This window comes from Microcaecilia unicolor, chromosome 4 (genome assembly GCF_901765095.1).
Source record: "Microcaecilia unicolor chromosome 4, aMicUni1.1, whole genome shotgun sequence".
Classification (NCBI taxonomy): domain Eukaryota; kingdom Metazoa; phylum Chordata; class Amphibia; order Gymnophiona; family Siphonopidae; genus Microcaecilia; species Microcaecilia unicolor.
The window spans coordinates 76186349-76200898 of NC_044034.1; positions in this window are offsets into that span (position 1 = coordinate 76186349).

Below are 14550 nucleotides of genomic sequence, written 5' to 3' on the forward strand. Positions count from 1 at the left end.
TCAAAATGTAAGGTGTCACATATAAAGACTAGTATAAAACCAGCCAACATCCTTTCTCATCTGTATGACATTTGAATTCCACAAAAGAGATTGCTTTGTTAATCAAGATAGCAACTCCCACTTGACGGAACATGGGGCAGTAGAACAGTAACAGTGACCCACCCATTCCCTCTGCAATTTGTTTATGTTCCACCACTGTTAAATGGGTCTCCTGAAGGAGGACCACACCAGTCCTATGACAACAAAAGGCATCAAATTTTTTTTCTGTTTAATAGGGGAATTTACCCCACAGATATTCCAAGACAAGATATTAAGGGTCATCAGCATAAGGCATAAGTACATAAGTATTGCCATACTGAGAAAGACCAAAGGTCCATCAATCCCAGCATCCTGTTTCCAACAGTGGCCAATCCAGGTCACAAATACCTGGCAAGATCCCCAAAAAGTACAAAACATTTTATACTGCTTATCCCAGAAATAGTGGATTTTCCCCAAGTCCATTTAATAATTGTCTATGGACTTTTCCTTTAGGAAGCCATCCAAACCTTTTTTAACCTCCGCCAAGCTAACCGCCTCTACCACATTCTCTGGCAACGAATTCCAGAGTTTAATTACACATTGAGTGAAGAAAAACTTCCTCCAATTCGTTTTAAATTTACTACATTGTAGCTTCATCGCATGCCCCTAGTCCTAGTATTTTTGGAAAGCGTAAACAGACGCTTCACATCTACCCGTTCCACTCCACTCATTATTTTATAGACCTCTATCATATCTCCCCTCAGCCGCCTTTTCTCCAAGCTGATGAGCCCTAGCCGCTTTAGCTTTTCCTCATAGGGAAGTCATCCCATCTCCATCTTTTTCGTCGCCCTTCTCCGCACCTTTTCTAATTCCACTATATCTTTTTTGAGATGCGGCGACCAGAATTGAACACAATATTCGAGGTGCGGTTGCACCCTGGAGCGATACAAAGGCATTATAACATCCTCATTTTTGTTTTCCATTTCTTTCCTAATAATACCTAACATTCTATTTGCTTTCTTAGCCGCAGCAGCACACTGAGCAGAAGGTTTCAACGTATCATCAACGATGACACCTAGATCCCTTTCTTGGCCTGTGACTCCTAACGTGGAACCTTGCATGACGTAGCTATAATTTGGATTCCTCTTCCCCACATGCATCACTTTGTACTTGCTCACATTAAACGTCATCTGCCATTTAGATACCCAGTCTCCCAGTCTCGTTAGGTCCTCTTGTAATTTTTCACAATCCTCCCGCGATTTAACGACTTTGAATAACTTTGTGTCATCAGCAAATTTAATTACCTCACTAGTTACTCCCATCTCTAGGTCATTTATAAATATGTTAAAAAGCAACAGTCCCAGCACAGACCCCTGGGGAACCCCACTATCTACCCTTCTCCATTGAGAATACTGACCATTTAACCCTACTCTCTGTTTTCTATCTTTTAACCAGTTTTTAATCCATAACAGAACAACACCTCCTATCCCATGACTCTCCAGTTTCCTCTGGAGTCTTTCATGAGGTACTTTGTCAAATGCCTTCTGAAAATCCAGATACACAATATCAACTGGCTCAACTTTATCCACATGTTTGTTCACTCCTTCAAAGAAATGTAGTAGATTGGTGAGGCAAGATTTCCCTTCACTAAATCCATGTTGACTTTGTCTCATTAATCCATGCTTTTGAATATGCTCTGTAATTGTGTTCTTAATAATAGTCTCTACCATTTTGCCCGGCACCGACATCAGACTCACCGGTCTATAATTTCCCAGATCTCCTCTGGAACCTTTTTTAAAAATCAGCGTTACATTGGCCACCCTCCAATCTTCCGGTACCACGCTCGATTTTAAGGATAAATTACATATTACTAACAATAGCTCCGCAAGCTCATTTTTCAGTTCTATTAGTACTCTGGGATGAGTACCATCCGGTCCAAGAGATTTGCTACTCTTCAGTTTGTAGAACTGCCCCATTACATCCTCCAGGTTTACAGAGAATTCATTAAGTTTCTCCAACTCGTCAGCTTCGAATACCATTTCCGGCACCAGTATCCCACCCAAATCTTCCTCGGTGAAGACCGAAGCAAAGAATTCATTTAATCTCTGTGCTACGGCTTTGTCTTCCTTGATCGCCCCTTTTACTCCTCAGTCGTCTAGCAGTCCAACCAATTCTTTTGCAGGCTTCCTACTTTTAATATACCTAAAAACTTTTTTACTATGTGTTTTTGCCTCCAACACAATCTTTTTTTCATAGTCCCTCCTAGCCTTCCTTAGCAGTGCTTTGCATTTGACTTGACATTCCTTATTCTGTTTCTTATTATTTTCAGTCAGTTCCTTCTTCCATTTTCTGAAGAATTTTCTTTTAGCTTGTGATACCTCCCTTCTCACTCAGGGTGACCTGGTTCTCAATATGCAGATCATATGCATATTAGTGTGCTACCCCTTCTCGCTCAGGGTGACCTGGTTCCCACTCAGCAAATTAAACAGGTCTCACCAACTGCATATTTCTCAGGCAACTCTTTATTCCAGCCCCTGGGCACACTTCTTCTAGCTTAATACTTTATGCTTTCATAGATCGTCACACTGAGCCTCCACACACAGATACATGGGCTCAGTACTACCCCAATACTTTGGGGACTCTCAACCCCAGGCTTTGCAGACTGCTTCTCTCAGTACTTTGGACACACAGTCCTCTCTTTGAACCCACAGTTCTGGACACACAGTCTTTTCTTCTTTTGGACACACGGTCCCCTCTTTGAACACACAGTTCTGGACACCTAGTCTTTTCTTCTTTGGACACACAGTCCCCCCTCTTTGAACACACAGTTCTGGACACACAGTCTTTTCTTCTTTGGACACACAGTCCCTCCACTGAACACACAGTTCCTATAAGTACTGAGGACACACAGTCAAACACTAATGCTTTAGGGACTTCTTACCCCAGGATTTTCAGCCTGCTGATCTTCTTTGGACACACAGTCCACCACAAGTCCATAGGGTTAGCCAGTATCTTCCAGGGGCCCTCTCTTCTTCTGCTGCCCGCTCACTTCTCTTCCTTTCACAACTCAGGTGGGGTATAAAGTGGTTAATTAGCTACACAGGACCCAGCCCATAACCTCCCACACCTGTGGACATCCCAGGGCTCCCCCCGGTCCTAGCACCCTCCACTTCTGCTGCTAGCACCCTCTAGTGGCCTACACCGTATAGGACACCCTCTTACTTATCACAAGCTCTAATAGCTCCCTTCACCTCACTTTTTAACCACGCCGGCTGTCATTTGGTCTTCCGTCCTCCTTTTTGAATGCGTGGAATATATTTGGCCTGGGCTTCCAGGATGGTGTTTTTGAACAGCATCCATGCCTGATGGAAACACTAACGTATTTGATTTCCTATGTATACTTACTTCAAAGCTAATATCAAATTCGATCATATTATGATCACTGTTATCAACTGCCCCAGCACCATTACCTCCTGCACCAGAACATGCGCTCCACTAAGGACTAGGTCTAGAATTTTTCCTTCTCTCGTCGGGTGTAGTACCAGCTGCTTCATAAAGCTGTCCTTGGTTTCATCAAGGAATTTTACCTCCCTAACATGCCCCGATGTTACATTTACCCAGTCAATATCAGGGTAATTGAAATCACCCATTATTATTGTGTTGCCCAGTTTGTTTGCGTCCCTAATTTCCTTTAACATTTCTGCATCCGCCTGTTCATCCTGGCCAGGCAGACGGTAGTACACTCCTATCATTATCCTTTTCTCCTTTATACATGGAATTTCAATCCACAGTGATTCCAACAAGTGTTTTGTTTCCTGCAGAATGCTCAATCTATTTGGTTCAACCTTAGGACCAGGTTGCCTCACCCCACAAAAGGATACAGAATCTGCCGTCAATAATCAAGTGCGTGTACAATACTCTGATGTCCAATATCAAAACCATCCCATCATATCCAAGCTGTTGCTGCCAATCCCCACAACCCCCTCCCCTACCCCTCTCCTTCCTACTCCTATCCTGCACCCCCCGCTCCCCAACAAGGAAACCCAGAGAGAAGGAAACAATACAATCATGCTTCCCCTCATATCTAAAATAAACATAAACATACATCCTCGGTGCTGAGAATAGCTACCACATGAATATGAAGCAAACATTGCATAAAAGTCCTCAGACTTCATCCACTAGACTGGTATTAGCTGAACGGTGACACTTGGCTCGAGTAGTACAGGTGGGATTGCCTGCGCCAGGGATGGGGTGCCTCCTCTGATGTAGCTGTCGAAGTAGAAGCAGGCTCTGCCACCTGCCACATTCCCGCACAGCTCAGGAATTTTTGAACTTCCTCTAGGGTTTTAACAGAGTGTTGCTTGCCATTAAGGAGAAAAGGTAACTCAAAGGGAAAGAGCCAACAATATCTAATTTGCTCTTTTTGGAGAACATTAGTTATAGGGTGAAAGCCTCTGCACTTTTGTAGAGTGAGAGAAGACAAATCTTGAAAAAGTGAAACCTCCACTCCATGATACGAGACTGGCCCCTTCCTGCATTCTAGTCTAAAAATTCTGTCTTTTAAAGCATAAGATTGAAAACATGCCACATATTCCCAAGGCTTTAGCTCGCAATAAAATCAGCTGGCTCTAAAATCTGAGATGCCCATTATATTCCTATGGGTGTCTCAGCATTTAGCGCCAGTTGATTTTTAGCATGAGCTAAAAATGCTAGCGCTCTTTAGTAAAAGACCCACTAAATTCTATAAATAGCACCTAAAAAATCAGTGTTGAAAAAAATAGCACTTAGCACTATTCTATAAATGGTGTTTAAGGTTAGGCACCGTTTATAGAATTGCTCTTAGCACCAGGAGCTGCGACTACATTTAGGCCTTGGTATAGATCCCAACGCCTACATTAGGCACAGATCCCTTTACAATGCATATAAATGCGGAGAAACCCAGGAATGGCATCGGCAGTTCCTGGCTCTGCGCACAAGGGTAATTCAGAATGGTGGTACATTAAAATTTGGTAATGTTCGATATGTTTTCTTTGATCCTGAACAATTGTCAGCTTTCTTGAAAAAAAAAATTTCCAAGTAATACTTCCTAGCCACGGGGGAATGTCGTAGGAGGTATCAATTGTACATGTTCACCAACCATTTCCTTTTTTCTTTTTGGATACAATTTTTTTTTTTTATCCTCCATTTTTTTCCTATGCTCCTCAAAATCTGTGGGCATGAGTATCTTTTTCTTATTTTTGAATTATATCCTCATTCCTTTGTCAAGTGGTTTTGCTTATAACTTTATTATAATCTTAATAAATAAAAAGTTTTAAAAACACCAAAGTACTGTAAGGGCAATTCTATAACTGGATACTGTAAGAGGGAATCTGAAATCAAGGAAGAAATCCCCATAGCTCCACCAGTTTCCCCCTTTATTACAAGGCAGAAAAACAAAAGGGAGAAATTCAATGTAATGAAGGACTTTCCCAGTAGAGGGCACTGGGATGCATGTAAGCTGAGGGAGGATCAGTGCTTTTTTTTGTACTCATTATGGGCGGGGGTCACCACATATGGCCCCACCCCTATGATAGCCATGCCCACATTAGCCACACCCCTTATACCAGCCATGGCGCGTATAAACAGACATCATTGAAAATATTATACTAGTGTAGGAGAAAAAAATAACGTGATTTTTGTCATTATAAACAATTTCTGTAAGCTGTTACAGTTCCAGTGCAAAATAAGACGGCAGATGTAAATTCTCAAATTGGACATATTCCAAACACTAAAATGAAAATAAAATGATTTTTTTCTATCTTTGTTGTCTGGTGACTTTGTTTTTCTATCCAAATTGGTCCCAGTCTCTGATTCTGCTGCTCTCTATCTGTTCCCTTAACTCCGTTTCCAGGGCTTCCTTTCCATTTATTTCTTTACTTTCCTCCTTTCTTTTTAATTTCTTGCCATACATCCATAAGTAAAAGCTGGGTCCTCTTCCGTGGAATTGACTGGAGGAGGTATAACATGGATCCAGCTTTTGCCTATTTTCTCCATCCATGTGCAGTTTTTCTCCTCTCTTCCCTTTCCCTCATCTCCATCCATGTGCATCTTCTTTTTTCTTTCCTCCCCTCCATCCATGTCCTGCTCTCCTCTCCATCCATTTCCAGCATTTCTCCTCTCTTCCCTGCCCTCCCATCCATGTGCATCTCCTTCCTCTCTTCCCTCCCCTCCATCCATGTCCAGCATGTCTCCTCTCTCCCCTGCCCTCCCCTTCCATGTCCAGTGATTCTCCTCTGTCCCCTGTCCTCCCCTGCCATCCATGTCCAGCAATTCTCCTCTCTCCCCTTCCCTCCCCTCTCATCCATGTCCAATGATTCTCTTCTCTCCTCTGCCCTCCCCTCTCATCCATGTGCAACGATTCTCTTCTCTCCTCTGCCCTCCCCTCCCATCCATGTCCAGCGATTCTCCTCTCTCCCCTCCATGTCCATCAATTCTCTCTTCCCTGCCCTCCCCTCTCCCATGTCCAGCGATTCTCCTTCTCCCAGCCCGTCTTCCTTCTCCACTGGCTGCCAGTGAAGCGATAGAAAGGCTGCCAGCGTCGGACTCAGCAGCGTGAACGGTGTAGCGATTGAGAGAGGCTGGCAGTGTTGGAGTACTTCCCTCTGCGAGTCCTGCCTATGCGGAAACAGGAAGTTGAAACAACATAGGCGGGACTCACAGAGGGAAGCTCTGACACTGCTAGCCTCTCTCAATCGCTGCCTGCACCGTTTGCACTGCTGAGTCCGACATAGTAGTAAATAGGGGACTGAGAGGAAGGGTGCAGGACTCGCCGGGGGGAAAAAAGGTGCCGGTATGCCATACCGGTGCATACCGGCACAAAAAAGCCCTGGGGTGGCTGTAGATAACTGGAGGAGTAGGAGGGGAGATATTGCAAAGACCGGCTGGGACTGGTTCAAAGGGGAGAGGTTTCCAAGGGAGGAGCTAGACAGTATAAAATCTCGCAGTGAATTAGATTTGGAGGATCCCATGGAGGTGGAGGATTATCCCCTAACTGAGGAAAGCAGCACTTATGATGACCCTAGAGATCCCGAGGATGAGATGGAGGATCAGTACCTTTAACAGCTAGAGAAAGGTAGCAGTCAGCAGTCTCTTTAGAAAAGAAGTGAGTGATTAACCTATGAAGAAATAGGACACCTTTCTTTGTCCTTCCTTATGTGAAATCCCTGTTACTGGCAGAAATGGGGTGGGTCACATTGCAGTCTAAGTCTTCTGTGGTGTGGAAAAGGGTTGGGTCTGCCAGTTTTGATCCCTAGGCTTGCTGAGAAAGAGGGCTCGTCTAAAAGGGGGAGGGTTCCTTGAAATGCGTGACTGCGTTGAAGAGAAACATAAACCATAAGTAGAGCTTTCTTTGATGAACTGCTGAAAAACTTTGCTAATACTGTTTGAGTAGAGAGATGTGGTATCCATGAACCATGAAATTCCACTGCTTTGTCACCCTCTGATCACCATGCATTTCTCCCTGTCCCTTATCCACTTAGCCCTCTCTGTCTCTCACCTAACCCACCCCTCCCTCATCCTTTCAGACTGTCACTGAAATACTTTGATGTTTCACTTATATATGCTGTTACTTATCAAAATTTGCTTATTTCTGATCTGACCAAGAAGGGCTACCTTCGAAAGCTGATCAATAAATGTATTAAGTTAGTCCAATAAAAAAGGTATTGTCGTATTTCTTTTCCATGTTTTATTTTATTCTATTTCTATTGATTACCTAATACTGTTTGAAACTAGCTGTCATAAATTGGGACTGAGCTAGGGAGGGGAGGGCGAGGAAGGGATATAAGTCATTAACTTATTTTGGAACTAATTTGCATACAGTTTTACTTTCCTTTTTCATGGACCTTGAGATGGTTGTTCTTCCTTCTCCAAAAATAAAAAAAAGAAAACAACTATTAACAAAGCTCTGTTATTCTTGTTGAGAAAAGGAGTTCAAAAAATTGACTGAGTTCCACTCATCCTAAAAGAAAAGGGGACTGCTAAGTTAGACTGTGTGAGCAAAGAGAGCAGGGGGTTTTGAGAGGTGGACAAGTTCCCTATAGACTTCTTTTTGTGAAAGGTGGTTCTATTTTTTCTAGCCCCTTCAATAGGAGAAGATGTGGGATAGGTTATTTCTATTGAACAGGGCTTAGTGCATTCATTGCCAATGATCAGTGGTCAGCACACCAAAATTTGGGTTGCTGGCTGCAGCAAATCCTATGCCAGCTCTGAGCTGGTGTTAGGGTTTGCAGATCATTGGGGAGAATTGTTGAGCCCTGTCCAGCATGCAGTTGCATGCTGGCAGGCCCCAATTCCCTCCCCCCCCCAAAGTAAACCTGTGAACAGGGGGCTGGAGGTCTGGCAGACTTCTGGTCCCCCCCGGTGACCCCCCCCCCCCAAGTTCAGGGAGGGCTGGAGATATGGTGGATCTCCAGCCCCCCCAACCCCCAGAAAATGGTCCCTGGTGATCCAGTGGCTGCCAGCCAACCCCCCCCCCTCCCAGTGAGCGACAGGGGGGGGCTGGAGGCCGCCCAGTGTATCCCAGGACGCACTGGGCGGGGCTGGGCGCCGCCATTTTGCGGTGGCGTCAACCCAAGGAAGAAGAGAGAGACAGGCTACCTTCCTCCTCCAACTAACGTAGGGGGGCCGTGAGGGGGTTTGTTTTTACGCTGGACCACCAGGGATTTGGCAGACAATGCTGGGGGGGGATCAGCGGACCTCCAGCCCCCCCCCCCCCATTGCTTGCTGGGAGGAGGGGGGGTTTGCCCGGCGGCCACTGGACCACCAGTAACAGCACAGGGCTTTTGATCATCTGCCTGATAGTGGAACATGGGAAGGGCCTGGGTAGTGCTGATATTTACATGAGACCACTTATGGAATATTGTAAGTTGCACGCACTCTTGCCATGCTTAGGTACCCGCAGTTATGTCAAGACTGTGGTTGGTGTAACTGTGGGTACCTACCCCCTGATATTCAAAAGCATTTAACTGGCCAGGATCAGCACCTGACCGGTTAAATGCCCCATAACCGGCTATCTGCAAATTTTCAGCGGGCACGGCCGGCCATGATCTGCTGAAAATTCACAGTTAATGGATAGCCGGTTATATTGCTCAATATAACTGGCTATCCGCCGATTTTCAGTGCAAGTTTGGTAACCACATTTGACCATATCAATTCCTGAAATTCCAATACCAGTTCAAACTTAACCGGCCAGTGCTGAATATTCAATGCCGGTCACCAGAAACAGCCCAGCATTGAATACCAAGGCTCAGTGCTGACCGTGGGAGTTAGCCAGACTAACTCCCATGGTCTGAATATCGGGTCCCTAGATTTTAGGCACCCTGATACTGGGTTGTGCTAGTATTCTATAATGGAATGAGTCCCTGGATGCTGTCATAGAATAGGCTCTCACTGCACAGCATCAGAACACCTAATAAGGAGGTGCTTGTTTATAGAATTACCCCCTATCTCCTGGATTCTATTTATGCACTGTGACAAAGCTAGCACTCGGGGCCCCACAGAGAAGCAGCTAATCCCTGAACTATGGTTCCCAGAAGCCCTTGCAAGCAGGAGAGAGGATTGTAGCCCCAAAAGGGTTGGAACGGATTTCCAACCCCAGCAGGGGGAGCACTGGCTCAGCGCTAGGGGAGCCAGTTACTCCCTTCGCCACTAGAGGGAGAAGAGGAGGTGAAGCTCAGTCCCTTAGCATCGCCGGTATATAATTCCCTACAGCTGTGAAAGGAGAGGGGAATGGAGAGCGAGAGATTTCTGGGTGGCTCCCAGCTCCCAGGAAGGAGAAGAAACTGATTGAGAGAGAAGCTGCCACGGAGTAGGTGGAGGACGGAAAGGGCCTGCCACTGGAGCTTCCCTGGGGGGGGGGAAGAGTAAGCTGCCATGGAGTGGGAGAATGTAAATGTAGCCCTGTCCAGCACATGAAGGCATTGTGAGAGGCCACAGGGGTGTGGTGCTGTGAGGTAGGAGGAAAGCTGCCAGCCCTGTTTGGGTACAGGGTCCTCCTGGGTGCTGTGAAGAGGACAGGGGCATTAAGGCCCAGATGCACTAAACGTTTTTCATCGTTAAATGAGCCCTTAAGGAAGAATTTCCGATCCTTTCCATGCACTAAAGCCTATTTTTCGACGGTAGTAGCAGCTAACGAAAACGGAATGTAGATGAGCAATTAGTGTGAAAACCCCATTGAAACGACATGCACTAACCTTTTCCGATTGCCTTTACGCAGGAAAAAGGCAGGAAAACTAACGAGAGGTCTGGACCTCTCGTTAGGACAGCTCTGTGCCAGGAAAAAGTGTTAAGTGAAAAAATAAACAAACTTTGAGCCAATCCCAGCGCATTAGCAGAGCTAAAAGCGCTGTGATTGGTCCAAAGGACCTCAGAAAACACATAAAAAAATAAAAATAAAAAAAGGATCGGGAGGGGGCAAGGGCGCTCATCAGGAGCGTCCTGTACGGACGGCCTTGCCCCCCCCCGCTGCTCCCCGCTGCTCCCCCCACCCCGAAAAAGCAAACTTCTAGAAGCCCCTGCCCCCCTCCCTTCCTCACTACTCTGTCACCTCAGCTCCGCCTCCCGACATCCTCCGTCCGCGCCCCGCCCCCTTTTGGGGTCGTCGCCGCCATTCCCCTCCTCCATCGGGCCCCCCTTCCTCTTACCGGGCCCGTGCAGCGCCTCTCTCCTCTGTCCGAAGGCGCTGCACGGGCAAGAAGAACGCTGAATCAGCTGATGCCTGCCTTCGCGATGGCGCGTCTTTCTCCTGCTGCGCCCGCCCCTGTCTGACGTCAGTAACCTACGTAGGTTACTGACGTCAGACAGGGGCGGGCCCAGCAGGAGAAAGACGCTCTATCGAAGCTAGGCGAAGGCAGGCATCAGCTGATTCAGCGTTCTTCTTGCCCGTGCAGCGCCTTCGGACAGAGGAGAGAGGCGCTGCACGGGCCCGGTAAGAGGAAGGGGGGCCCGATGGAGGAGGGGAATGGCGGCGACGACCCCAAAAGGGGGCGGGGCACGGACGGAGGATGTCAGGAGGCGGAGCTTAGGTGAGAGTAGTGAGGAAGGGAGGGGGGCAGGGGCTTCTAGAAGTTTGCTTTTTCGGGGTGGGGGGAGCGGCGGAAAGTGGGGAGCAGCGGGGGGGGGCAAGGCCGTCCGTACAGGACGCTCCTGATGAGCGCCCTTGCCCCCTCCCGATCCTTTTTTTATTTTTATTTTGATTTGGGAGCCATGTGCTTGCGATTTGACTGTGTTTTGAACGTTTCTGGCATGCGCAGAGCAGCCAGCATAACGCTTGGCTGCTTTGCGCATGCTTTACGAGCCGATTACCGACGGGGATTGGTGCATCGTTCTTTCCAATACCGCACCAAACTTTTTGGGGCTGTGTTTTTGGAGCATGCTTCGTTATTTTAAATTCGGTAAAGGTTTTAACGTTTCTGATTTTTTTACGTTTGCTTGATGCATCTACCCCTAAGTAGTGGTTTTCTTTGAAGAGACTGTTTGTAAAAGGGTTGAATTATTGGGATGTATAGAAGAGCAGGCTGAACTTTGACTGAGCCCTTCTGAGGGAGAGGGGAAGGTAGTGCAAAGGAAGTGGGCCTGAACTGTTAAGGAACTGAATGTTGGCTGGAGTTTGGAACCCGGCCTGAACCCTGTTTGTGAACTGCATTTCAATTTTGAGAGTGGAACTGAATTGAGAATAAAGCACTTTGGTCTTAAGTCCATACGGCAGTTTGGTTCTTTGCTGGAAACCTGTGAGCCTAACAGGGCTGCCGGCCCCAACCCAGAGCGGAGGAAGCGGACCCCTTTACAGCACCCAATTTGCACACACAACTCAATTGAGTAACGAGCCCTTAACTGGCAATAACTGGGTGCTAACAACCAATTATTGCAGTTGACTCCAATCAGGATTTGTGTGCTTATCTGGCTGCGCACTATTCTATAAGGCTCAGCGCCTAACTTTTACCAGGTGTATCTGAAAAGAGAGCATGGCCAGGAGTGTGATGGGGGCATTCTAGAAGTTATGTGCAGATTTACAGAATATGGTCTGAGTGCACCCAAGTTAGGCACCAGAATTGACACCTGGTTTTATCAGGCGTAAGTCCGGCGACTAAAAGTTCGATACAGAATCTGTACTAAGTGTGATTCTATAAAGCACATGCACCCTTTTATAGAATCACATTTAGTGTTGATCTTTTTGGGCACTGAGTTTTGAGCACCACTTACAGAATCTAGTCCGATATACATTGATTTTTGTAATTTCTATAGAAATACTAGTAGTAGTACTAGTAGTAGAAATTAAATAATGTTTTTTATTATTTTATAAAATCTATTGGCTCAACCTGTTGTATTTTACCCCTGAGATAGAAGCAAGCCGAAATATGTCTATGCTGGGTTTTAAATGTGGTTAATGTTTATTTTAATAAATTGTATTTATTATTATGATGTTGGTGATGATTATTTTGCTGCTGGGTTTATTCTTTTTTTTTTTTTTGTAATACCTGACTTCTCTTGACTGTACCGAAAACCTGTCTGAGACAGTCTTTGAGCTTTGATAACCATCTAAAACCATGATTACTGTCAGTCACCAAATGCTTATTTAAACATATATAAATGAAAATACATGTCTCTATTTTGTTTCTCCCTTTTATTTTGATAAGAAGACTATGTAGAAAAGAACAACAACAAAAAGAAAGCTATTCTGTTGTAAAGCAGTCTCCATATAAAAATCCAATTAGTCTACCTCTGCTGTGTGCAAGGTGCTGTCAGTGAGGGCCATGCACAAGACTTTTAGATGTGTTGTATCTTACTTCCTTAACAGTAAAGCCTATCTTGTGATTGTAGAGATCAGTAACCGCAGTATCTGGTAGGAAGATCTCATCCATTTCTCAAGATTGTCTGCCTCTCAGAGAAAGAAACATGTTTCGGGCAAGATAATAGCTAAAGTTACAGTACTGATATCCTGCACACATAGAAGCCAACTTTTCAAAATTATTGGGGGTGCTAAGCCCAATGGAAATTACCCCTCCCTGGACACATACAAGGAATTTTCTCAATATTGGGGATGCTCAAGCACCCACAGCACCCACAGAGTTGGCTCCAATGCCTGCACATCCACTAGTTACAGCAAATGCTGGCCCTATGGAGGGGGAAGGCCCCACGGAAAATCAAATGAAGAAGAGCATCTTGAGCCTGAAAGGGAGTGGGTGGGAGGAACATCCTCCGCTGATTCTAACATTGAAGAGTGTGTGTAGCGAGGAAGGGTCGCCTGAGATTAAAGAGTTGGAGATGAAGGGTTGTCTGAGATTAAAGAGTTGGAGATGGGAGCAGCCACCTCTGTTTCCAGATTCTCACATTGAAGAGGGGATGGGGGGGGGGGGGGGGAGACATGCCTGCTCCCCTTTCCTTCGTGTGCAGAAAAAAGACAAAGATCCATCTTTGCCTCAGTTCTTCCAGCACCTTCTGCTTCTTGTTCTTTTCCACCTCCTGTGATAGCGTTGCCTTTTCACCTCTTTTTTAACATTTATCGCTATTCATTAGCTGTTTTGACAGACCCTCTGATCTGAAACTACTGAACTAAGCAATTCAGATGGACTCCACAGAATTCCTCTGGTTCGACTGCACCTTTGTGCAGTAAATTGCCTATTTATTTATTTATTTGCATTGAAGAACGGTTGGAAACTGAGTCTGGTGAATGCTGAAGCAATTTAACTCATTACTGAATACTTTATTGGCACAGTGTCAGAAGAGTAGAATTTTATTTCTCTAATGTACTTACCTTTTGGAAGTGATTTCTTATACCTTTTTAGTTTCCGTTTGGAATCATCTATGATGAGATGCAATGTACTTCCTATAGTCATTGTTTCCTCACTTACAAAGCTGGTTGACATCCTGTTGTCCGACGTGCTCTAAATGGAAGAACAGTGGTCAGTTAAATGTTCACTTTTTCTGGAATCCTGTTTTTGAAATCCAGAAATGTGAGATGGTGATGGCCAATTGAACGAAGAGCAACCAAGCCTGCCATAATACTTGGTTACCAGTGGAACAGTTTCTTTGACCAAATGGAAGCAAAATATGTAACTTATTTAATATGTTACTGATTGTGTGCCTGTGATTGCTGGAACATCACAATGCATCTCAAATGGCATAGTTGGTTATAATTGTTTTGTTTTTTCTTTGATTTGTTATCTTGGACTAGAAGAGCAAAAGCAGCAGTTTATTGGGTCCAATCTTTATCAAGAAGTACCTCTAACTATGATGGGCATTGTCCCAGATGAAAGAACACTGACACTAATTACAGCATTAATGTTCAGTTCTAGTCTTTGAGGGCCATAATCAGGTTAGAGTTTCAGGAGATCCCTAATGAATATACCTGAGTTAGTATGTAAAACTACTACTACTACTACAAATCATTTCTACAGCGCTATGTAAAAGAATCTGTCTCATGTATATTCCTTATAGATATCCTGAAAAACGTCTTGTTTATCACCAAACCAGCAGATCATTGGTCTGGCTTACTGA